Raw genomic sequence first — 10864 nt, forward strand, 5'->3', positions numbered from 1 at the left:
CTTTTGTTGTTAAAAAGTATAAGGAGGACAAGACTGATGAAGATAACGCAAGTTATGGCTACAGGCTCAACCACTGCCTTCTGTCTTAACTGGCACTCTTGTAGCAGCCCATCCACTGACAACACCTTCTCTCTGAAAACCACCTTCAAATGACCGCATTCATCATCATCACCGATCCAGCCTTCCAGTGCGATTTTAACAGTAGTTTGGTTGAGTCCATAGAAAGTCAGGAGAACTCTGTCAAATAAAAGTTGGCAGTCAAATATTGGTGTTGACCATGAGCTCAAGTACAACACATCTGTGGCGTTGTCCTTTGCACAGTTGTCAATAGTGACTGAACCATGGTGGAAAGCCAACATGTAAATGTCACTTCCATCACCCCCGATCAGGTAATCACCACCAGTGGACACCAAGATATCATTCCCGTCCGAGCCCTTGAGAAGAGAACTTTCGTACCCGGACACCAAGATATCGGAATAGATGGTTCCGATGACAGTCTCCACGTCCTTCAACACGTCCCCCTCAGCATCAGCATAGCGGCCTTGTCCAGTCAGCAGGTTAACATAAACCCCTTTACCCGTGTCATGATCGCCCCTGTACAGAACAGTGTCTCTTCCAGGACCTCCGTCCACTACATCGGCTCCTGGTCCAGGAATGAAGACGTCCCGGCCAGAGTTTCCCATCATAGTGTCATTTCCATCCTCGCCATAAAGAGTGTCGTCCCCCAGGTCACCAATCAGGATGTCAGCTCCATTCCCTCCCATCAGTGTGTCATCTCCTTCGCCTCCTTCCAAGGTGTCATCCTTCCATCCACCAATTAGAGCATTGTCTTGATCATTACCTAGTATGTCATTGGACTGAGAGGGACAGCCTTGCACTGTATGGACCTTTGACAGATTTCTCTGAGAGTTGAGGTCCAACCGGCACTCAGCCTGCGATTGTTTCAGAGTCACTTTGAAAGCTTCAATGTGAAAGAAAGGGACATCTCCAGTTGAGCTTAGAGATTTCAGTTTAAAATGTACTCCGTCTGAGCTCTGAAAGTCTAGGTGCTGATGTTCGTAACCTTTATTGTAGTTGAGCAGACTGAGTTTTAATTGTTCCCCTTTTGACGTGATCGTCACATTCAGATCTCCTGTTGATGAGTCCAATGCGACTTGGCTGCCACCGAGGAAATCCATGTCAACCAACACAGTATCAATATTCTGATCTTCTGCAAAGTTATCGATCATTAAGTTGTTTCCATATCCTTGTTTGATTGTGTAAGTGTCTTTTCCTTCACCTCCAAACATCAGTGCACCCTCAGTGTAAGGATCAAGCAAATTGTCATTGCTGTTCCCAACTATAATGTCGAAACCTGAGGAGCCATACATTTCTTTCACTGAGTCAGAATTATTCATCACCATCACTTTGCCTCGAAGGCCGCAGAAGACTCTCTCTGAATTTTTGCTTCTAAATCTGAAGCACTCATCATGTCCAGAAGAAGCGGATTCATCTTCTACATTAATCGAAGGTTTCTGGAGATGTGTTTGGGGTGAATGAAGGGGTTCAGGTTCCTGGTTTCTATAATCAACAGTTAAGGGTAACATTAAAGACTCGCCACAGCTGCTGCGGTTGGGCATCAATCCCGCTGTTATTCCATCACTGGTCTGGATCTGCAGGTGCTGATAATTCTTTGACTCAAACCAGTTCTGTAAAATAACATCTTTTCTGCCATATACCAAAATGATGATGCTCTGTCTGTCACAAGTACATGTTATGTGCTGATATTGTTCTTTCAGGAAGAGAACATCCATGGCTAGATCTGGGGATTGATTGTTGATGGTTTTTACTCCTTGACCTGGTGTGATAACGTACCAGTCCTCTCCTCCTCGACCCTGAATGAAATCCTTTCCTCCTCCTGGAACAACAACGTTGTGTTCTTTGTTCCCTCTGATGACATCATCGAACTTTGACCCACGGACCTCCGTCACACTGCCAAAAGCCTCGTCCGCCTGAAGGTCCACCACCAGGGCAGATGGGGAGCTGCTGTAGTCAATGCTGCCACTCTTAATGCACTTGGTAAACGGGTCATTCAGCAGGCAGTCGGTCTTATTATCTGAGATTGTGAAAGTGATCAGATCCTTTGTGACAATAAGCAAGTGTCTGTCTGCTGGTGATCTGAACCACCTCACTAAAGTCACGTGGATGGATGTGTTGTCATGGAGAGCGTTCAGAACAGCATTGTCACCTTCTACACTGACTTTAAACGTGTGAAGATTTGCTTCTATTATGGCCAGGTCTGTTTTAATGTCTCCGGAGTAATTTTCAATCTGATTTCTGTCTTTCACTATGTATATGTCTTCTCCTTCACCACCAATCAAGTGATCTCGACCTCCTCCTCCATCTATCAGATTGTTCTCCCCATTTCCAGTGAGCACGTCATCAAACCGAGACCCAAAGATGTTTGTAACAGTACTTAAAAGTGGCTGTGATGCGTTGACAGTTTCATCATGTGTCCCAAACATCTTGTTAATTCCTCTGGCCACCAGCTGAACGGAAGACCCCACAGTGGAGGAAATCTCAAATAAGACTCCGTCTCCTGACATCATGTTCATGTGACGATACAGTTCCCCTAAAAACCATCTTTCTATGGTCACAGTATGACTGCCCTCATACATTAACACAACATCATCTCCAGATTTAGACACAGAAATGTGACTGTAATCAACACTGAAATGAAGAACATCTAGTGCTTTGGAGGGATCGTAGTTGTTAATTATTGTTTTCCCTCCATTTTCAGGAATGATGTATGTGTCTTTTCCACCAGAGCCTTTAACGTAACTTCTCTGTGGTCCGAGGAAGAATATGTCATCACCTGATTCACCGTAAAGTGTGTAATAGTAACTTAACATGACTTCAATCATATAATGATCCTCTTCTTTCTGAGTAGCAAAAAACTTATTAGAATCTCTATTTCCCTTGTATACCCCATATCTTGACTTTGCTACAGCTTCATAACCTGAAACGACTGTCACAGAGCCAGCTGGTATGAACAGCAGTACTTTTTTCTGTAGTTTCTTGTACTCTAATTGATGTGACTCTCCCAGGCCAAGAATAATGTCGTTGCTTCCATGCGTATCAATCTTCCAACAGTTCTTCCTGAACCTCTCATTACTAGATATGAAATAGTCCATGCAGAGCTCAGACTGACCCTGGTCAGCAAGGCTGAAATGAATACTTCCTCCATTCCAAGAAGAGTCACCACCTCTAAAATCAATGGCACTTGTTCCATCCTTTTCCTTCGTAACTCTGTAATATTTGTGATAGTCTGATATCTGTGCAACAAGTCTGCGTCCCTCTTCAATTTCATCGTAACGCCAATTGTAAAAAAAAGCTGCGACTTGAATTTCAAAGTGAAAAATCCCCATCTCAGAGCCGTAAAGAACAGCCAGCAGTTTCTCCAGAACTCCACTATTCTTTGGGAGGCTGTTTAGTTCATTCTGTATGCCCATATAAACATCATCAGCAACCATCCGGACTAGTGATAGAGCCCGATTTATAGGTGCGATAAACGGTACCAGTTCAGGCTGAGCATTTTCTAAAACATCTAAAACAACCACAGCAACATCTAAGGCAGCATCAATGTTTCCCTGTATGCCACCTTTCTCCAAATCCTGTTCAACGTTGTATATCCCAAATCCAATTCCCACTATTGGTATAACTGTCATAATGCCCGTCATTACAGGCTTTTTCACAATTGCTGCTGCTGCTCTGCCCAATCTTGTCTCTGAGGACAGAGCTTGTCTTGCAATAATAAATGTTGTCATAGCTGTCACTCCATGAGCCGTTTGCAAAGTCCCCACCACACCATCTTTGATATCACCCTGTTCAAAAGCACGAATAGCTCCATTCATCCCCAGCACGAGGCCCAGCGTCCCAACAGCAGTCCCAGTGTGCTCTACATGCTGGTTGTCTTGATGGGAGGGGATTGAACCGCGAGTCTCCAGTTCGTGAACTGCTGCCTCGATGTTCCTCAACATCTTTTCATTGTAGTGTTGATTCTCCGGAGATAACGCCACTCTGAACTCAACCGGTTCAGCATCAGCACCCTCGAACACAAGGTGACATATGATCTGTCCATTCTCCATTCTGACACTGTCCTCCTGGAGGTGCACCCCTGCCAGATTTTCACCATATTTTGCCTTTATCTCACTGTGGAACTGTTCAGCAGATAGCACGCTTGCCCTGGAGAAATATGATCCAAGTTTGAATGAATTCTCCAACTCTGAGGCAGATTTTAGGTCTTTGAGTGTTACGTGGCCGTCACTGTGGCCTCCTAATGTGCCAGATGTTGAAGGTTCACTGCTCTCTTTTATTTCTGTTTTGAAAGTTTGGTAATCGTTGATAAAGGTTTCCATTTCAACTGAACTACTTTCAATTATCTTTTGTAACTTTCTTTCATCATTTTGTGGCCATGATTGGTACAGTTTGACTTCTTTTGATAGGACCGTTGCAAGTGCATCCATTAAGTCCTTCTCAGTCAGAGGTTTATCATTTTTTAATTTGCTGGAACCTTTAGGTGTTGCTGAGCCACTAAATCCACGCCTGCTTGGGTCAATCCAACTCTGTCCTCTTGCCATTGAATGGTCTTCAAAAAAGAAATTCAGTCCTTTCTGACGGATATTGTTGTCTTGACTTTCAACCATATCCAGGGCCATAAGAACCAGAGGAAATGTCCGGAAGTTTCTAGCAGATTCAGATATAACTGATGCAGTGAAATATGTGGTGTACCAAGCCCCAGTGGATAGTGTTAGGGTAGTTGTGTGCTCTCCACGAAAAATATCTCTCACAAATTGAACATAGCTCTCTTTTGGGTTTTTTATGGTTCTATCTAGAATTCGTCCTCGCATGTCTGAGTATTTTTCTTTGCCCATCTGTTCAATAATACAGTTCTTAACTTCATCCAGTCTTCCATTGCTCATTTGATTTGTAGCAAGCTTTTTTCCAACTGGATACACATACAGATTTTCGGGATTAACAACTAATATCCAGTCATTGACCATCAGGTATGTGGGCTTATTTTCTCCATTCTTTGCATAGTGACGGATGACATTTCTGACATCTTTTCCTGATTTAATCTCATAACACTTGGAAAGAATGTCCCTTAGTTTCCACTCAGCAACAATCCACTTTATCTTATTCTTATGCTCAATTCTTTCCCCTATTACATAATGCTCTTCTATTCGCTTCACGTTTTTGGTGTCAATCTTTTCTGGAAGGGGCTGGTCTCTGTGAAAGAATCCCCAGGACAGAGCTTCAACTTCATCACAGGCATCACTTATTTGGTCAGCGTGCTTAGACCTCTTAAAAACATTCTGGTCAATAAATCTCTTTGGCTTATCTGGCCAGCTTTGCCTGTAGGTCAGAAAACGTCTTGGATGGTTGGGCCCTAGCAAGTTTCTTTCATTGGTAAAAATTGCCTCTCCTTTACTGCCAGCCTCATTTCTAATAATTACATCTCCGTTCCTGTCAAGGGTCGCCACCACTTTCTTGCTATCATCTTTATGTCGCCATTGCACCCCTTCCGTAGAGATCTCTTGGGTGATTTTCTCTCCTGTGTGGCTGACCTGAAGCACAGCATCCCTGAGGTGCAGCTCTGTCTTGATGTTGGCAGTCTCATGAAGCTCCCTCAGCAGGGTTTCAACGAACGCCTTATCTGATCCGACCTCACAGGCCACCACACTTATTGTTTTGATTTTATCACCAACCCTGAAGGTTCGTTGAATGATTTTGGTGACGTCTTGCGCTGTGTACCCTGCCAGTCTCATCTCTCCTGAGTTGTCTCGTATGCCATGGCCTACCAGCACCAGTCTGCTGTCCTCTGACAGAGGCACGGAGGCACCCCGAATCAGTTTTGGTCTTTGGTTGTTATCGAGAACGTAGACAGAGGAAACCTTTGGATGCTTCTCATAAAGATGAATAGCAGCTTTTCTGACATTGTGGTCATCCTCCATAACGAGGATCTGCTGTTGGTCATATTGTGTGGTATGATCAACCGGCCTTTTTGGAATTTGGTAGCGAGAAACTGAGCCAAGTTGATTCATGACCTGGTAAATCTGGTGATCCTTCTGGTTTGTTTCTAAGACTGCTTTGATACCAAGAGCCATAAAAACCTGAATGAAGTTACGTTGGAAGTCTGTGGTTGTGTTTCCATCAAGGGAGAACACTGGTACTGCCTCTAGTGATGATTTCAACACCAGCTCTGCAAGTGATGAGCCAGAAAGGCCAGACACAGCATGTCCATCTTCTGAAACACTCCCAAATATTTTCACTACAGTGTAGCTGTCTGCTTCTGGTAAACATGAGACATTGTCCAGGCGTTCTTTGCTGACTATTACCGAGTTAAGAGGATCCACGCTGTATTCCTGTTGGACTCTGTCATAAGTTGACTTTTCTTTGTCAGTCATGACCAGAAGTTTTTGGCTGTAGCTGTGTGAGATCTCCGAAGCACTTAGCAGCCTATCTTGTGTCTTCTGTTCATCAATAGCTGCCAAGAAGCTGTCAAAATCCTGGAAAAGTAATTGAAAATAACATAAAAACACAGCAGATAGTCACAACATTTATAGAAAACATATTGTTGTACTGTAGTTCTACAACTTATGCAAGATGTGGTATCTTATTGTATTCTGATGTTCAACTCTTTTGATAACTAGTTTTATATATTAAACATTCACTGATCTGAGTTTCAGTATGACTGAGTTCAGTTCTTCGGTTTCTGATTCTTTTAAAATCCACAAACCTGTTTCTTCTGAATGACACAAGCGGTGAAACTGTCACACTCCTGAAAATCATCCTGCAATCTCATTGGGTTTTTGTCAATGTCCACCCTAAAAGAAGATTAACATGTATTTATATCATAGAGGGGTACACAATAATTACACAAAAGACCGCATGTAATGTGAATCTGACTTCAGTTTGAGAGTACCTTCCCTTAGGTCCCCCTTCACCAGTTTATTCTTTCTGTACTCCACTTTGCGCTCAATAACATCTACTGTCTACTGAAACACTATGCAGTGAAACACTACGCAGTGAAACACTACGCAGTGAAACCCTACGCAGTGAACCCCTACGCAGTGAAACACTACGCAGTGAAACACCATGCAGTGAAACACTACGCAGTGAAACCCTACGCAGTGAAACACTACGCAGTGAAACACTACGCAGTGAAACACTACGCAGTGAAACACTATGCAGTGGGGCACCTTGTCATCATGGAAGCAGCTCCATCTGTGCAGCATGCAGCTAAATTGCTGTAGGGAAGACTGTGCTTTCCGAAGTGTCAACTACACTGAAAATGTCTTCTCTTGTGGCGGTTGTGAGATTGACAGACAAGAATGTCTTGTTTCAGCTCGGTTTCCTTCATGTGCCACAGTGGTTGGCGTTGGTAGTGCGTTCTCAGCGCTCACCGTGTTGTTGGACAGTGGTACACTCTTAAATGTGTTAGCCACCTGAGGTCCGCACATTATTTCAGCCATTTTAATGCAAGCCGTTTAATCAGCATTTCACCGATATTGTGTAGCTTTGGCTCAATATATGAATTCATTGAGCGCACTCAAACGACGCAACAGTCGCCTGCTTTTGGTCGCTTCCGGCCTCATGTTTCGGGGCCTGTTTGTCTTCACAAGTTCCTTTTTTCTGAGGAAAAAGTCCCTGAGTTGGCGCATCGTCTCAGGGTGTGGAGGGTTTCACCTTCTCACTGCAAATGACACATTCACTTTGTCCTTTTGAGATATTCAGCATTCTCTTCTCCCTGACGTTTGGCCATTCTTCCATCAGCTCTTTGTTTTTACTACTTCTGTAGCGAGATTTGTGTAAAACGTTTATATCTATAATGTATTTATTATGTATATTTTTTCTAAATAAATAAAGATAGAAACTTATAAAATAACCCTTAAATTTACTTGTTTTCATCACAGAGATGAAGTAAATGCATATATATATATAATATATATATTATATTTTATAAACATAAAAATTCGTACACTCTTAAAATCAAGAGGGCTTCACGACCCCCCCGTGGAGATTTGGCGACCCCTAGTGGGGGTCGGGACCCCCAGGTTGGGAACCACTGCTTTAAACAAAGTGTAAGGTAGTTTCCTCATAACATTGTCCCAGTCACATAATGGAGAACTGTGATCCCCCTCCACGGTGATCCCCCTCCACGGTGATCCCCCTCCATGGTGATCCTCCTCCATGATGATCTTCCTCCACCATGGTGATCCTCCTCCATGGTGATTCCTCCACGGTGATCCCCCTCCACGGTGATCCTCCTCCATTTGTCTTATTGCTGAGACACAAATCGTGTCCTCAGTGGCTTTGCGATATTCAGACAGTCCTCATTAACTGTAACCAAAGCGTCACAGCTGCTTGTGACCAGATGAGTGTCAGTAACCAGTATTTTTCATGTGTTTGTGCAGAACAAGTGTACCAGTACCTTAACAGGTGGAAAGGAGACATTTATCAGGGTACCTTTGTTCTGAAGGGTCCGTGTGTTCACGCTGTCCTCGGAGGTCAGCTTCACTTTTCTCTGCCAAACAAATGTTATATTTCATGATGCACAGGATCGGTCGGAGGCGTTCTTCAGGCTCATGCTTACTGACTGACTTTAAACGTGAGTTTAGGCTATTAAACTGCACTTACTGACTGGATAATAGAAAAACAAGACAAACATGAATGTACTCTATGAGTTGGTTCATTATATAGTTATAAGGTTCTGCTCTGTATGGTGAGCGCTTGGCTTGTGCCTCAGTCAGTGACCCACTCACAGTCGCTGTGTTGATTTCACACAAGTTGTGCCCTCCCCTGTTCAGAGGTGTAACATTACCGTGGTAACCACAGGTGCCGCCAAATCAAACAGGACTGACTCTTAAAGAGCCTGAACTTAATATTTCTTACCAAGTCTTCCAGTGAGGCTGAAGAGGATCAGTAGGATCAGCACCCCCCAGTTCTTCATCCGACCTGCCATCCCACTGCAAAACATTACAAACACAGAGAAAAGGCTATTCGACCATCTGACAAGCTGTTCTGATGGAGCATACTGGCAGCCTAACTGTCCTGATCTGACTTTTGTGATACTTATAATACTTATTATATATATTTGTATGTGGGTTATAGGATATCCTATATCCAAGTTGGGGGCGATTTATATATTTAATTTCTTAACAAAGTACAACCTTCAGCTTTGAAGTGGTGTCTAATCAACCAAACAGCTGCCAAACCTGTTTCAACTAGTCTAAAGATAACAGGTATCAACGAGGAAATCAGAGTTTACCTGGTTCTTTTTCTGTGTGTTACGGTTTGACACAACACACACACACTCACACACACCAGCATTTTAGTTAGTTTGCTGTTATTTTACTCACCCAAACTGAATCCAGGTCCTTTGGTCTGACGCCAGTTAAAAAGTGAACATGCGCTGCAGTTTGGATGACATGTAGAAACTGAAGTGCTGTTATTTTTAGATGTAATTTGGAAAGTAAAGTTTAACGTTAGCGCAGAACAAAAGATGGTAAATAATTATCCCGTTAGTCCTTTCGACATATTTTTGTCATTTGTCAGTCGTGTCCATGGGAGAAAGTGCCAAACATGAAGGAAGTCGTTACTCTGGTTTCTCCTCCTAAGTTTCTTTTACTGTCTTCCTCCCAGGAAACAACTAATGCTGTGAAATCGAAACAGAAACCTCGGCTGTGAAACGACAGCAATGATGTAATAACACATTTTTAATATGACAGATGTTCAGTCTGTGATAAAGCCGAAGACCTTACGCAGCAGCCTGTAATTCATATATCACAAATAACCCCGTTCATAAACATCCTTCAGCCTTATTCAATCTAGAAACATGTATTTTACAGGGAGGTGTGGGACATATTACCCTAGCTTAGCACAAAGACCCTCTTCTCCGCTTGTTCAAATGTTGAGGGTACAACAACACAATACAACACAGTCTCTCCTAGAAGGCCTTCACAGTGCGGCACTTCTACTGAAGTGACAGAAAACAGTGTGAAGAAGAAGAAATGACTGGATATCAGTCGTCACTCTGCAGCTGATGCAACACTCAGTCAATGTGGAATTTCAGGGTTAACTTTCTGTTTCTTTTACGGAATATGTTAGTCTGAAGTACTTCGTCTCACACAGCCAGACGGACCTCCGCACTTGTGTGCAGTGAATTCTAGATGTCATTTTGAAAGAAGAGTATATTGCGAAACAAAAGGAAACTAACCGTCACTAAGCTGCTGAGTAATTTTCCAGTAAATAATTACTTTCTGTTACTTCCTTTGATATCTTTTTGTCATGAGGTTATATGTACATGTCAAGTCAAATAAATCAAGTTTAAGACTAATCCTGAGACTAAGAATAGACACTTTAGAGGAGGAACACTGGACTGTGTCTCCACTCTCCCTGTTATGAAATTGACATTTTGAATATGATATATGGCTGCAGACCGGGATAAAGCTCACGGCCTTACCTCTACTTAGCTTACACACCGGCCTGTTGTAATTCATGTAACCCCAGCGGTGTTGGGCTTTTATACATGTTTGTTTGTGGGCTTAACTGTGCTACTAGAATAATCATTTTCAGTGAGTAATTATGTGTAGAGAATTACTTCATTGATGCATGCAAACAAATAATAAATCGATATTTACATTTTTAACTATGCAGTTAAAAAGTGGCAGTTCAAGCTGGCCAATGAGAGCTCCTCTCTCACATTTTAATTCCCGTTGAGTTAAGCAGGGTAGTACAGGACCTTACAGGGTCAGGCTCTCAGCTACAGCTACAGTTAGCAATACAAGTTACAGCATCTCCACTCACAACAGTCGTCCACTTC

Source organism: Enoplosus armatus, chromosome 4 (genome assembly GCF_043641665.1).
Source record: "Enoplosus armatus isolate fEnoArm2 chromosome 4, fEnoArm2.hap1, whole genome shotgun sequence".
Classification (NCBI taxonomy): Eukaryota; Metazoa; Chordata; class Actinopteri; order Centrarchiformes; family Enoplosidae; genus Enoplosus; species Enoplosus armatus.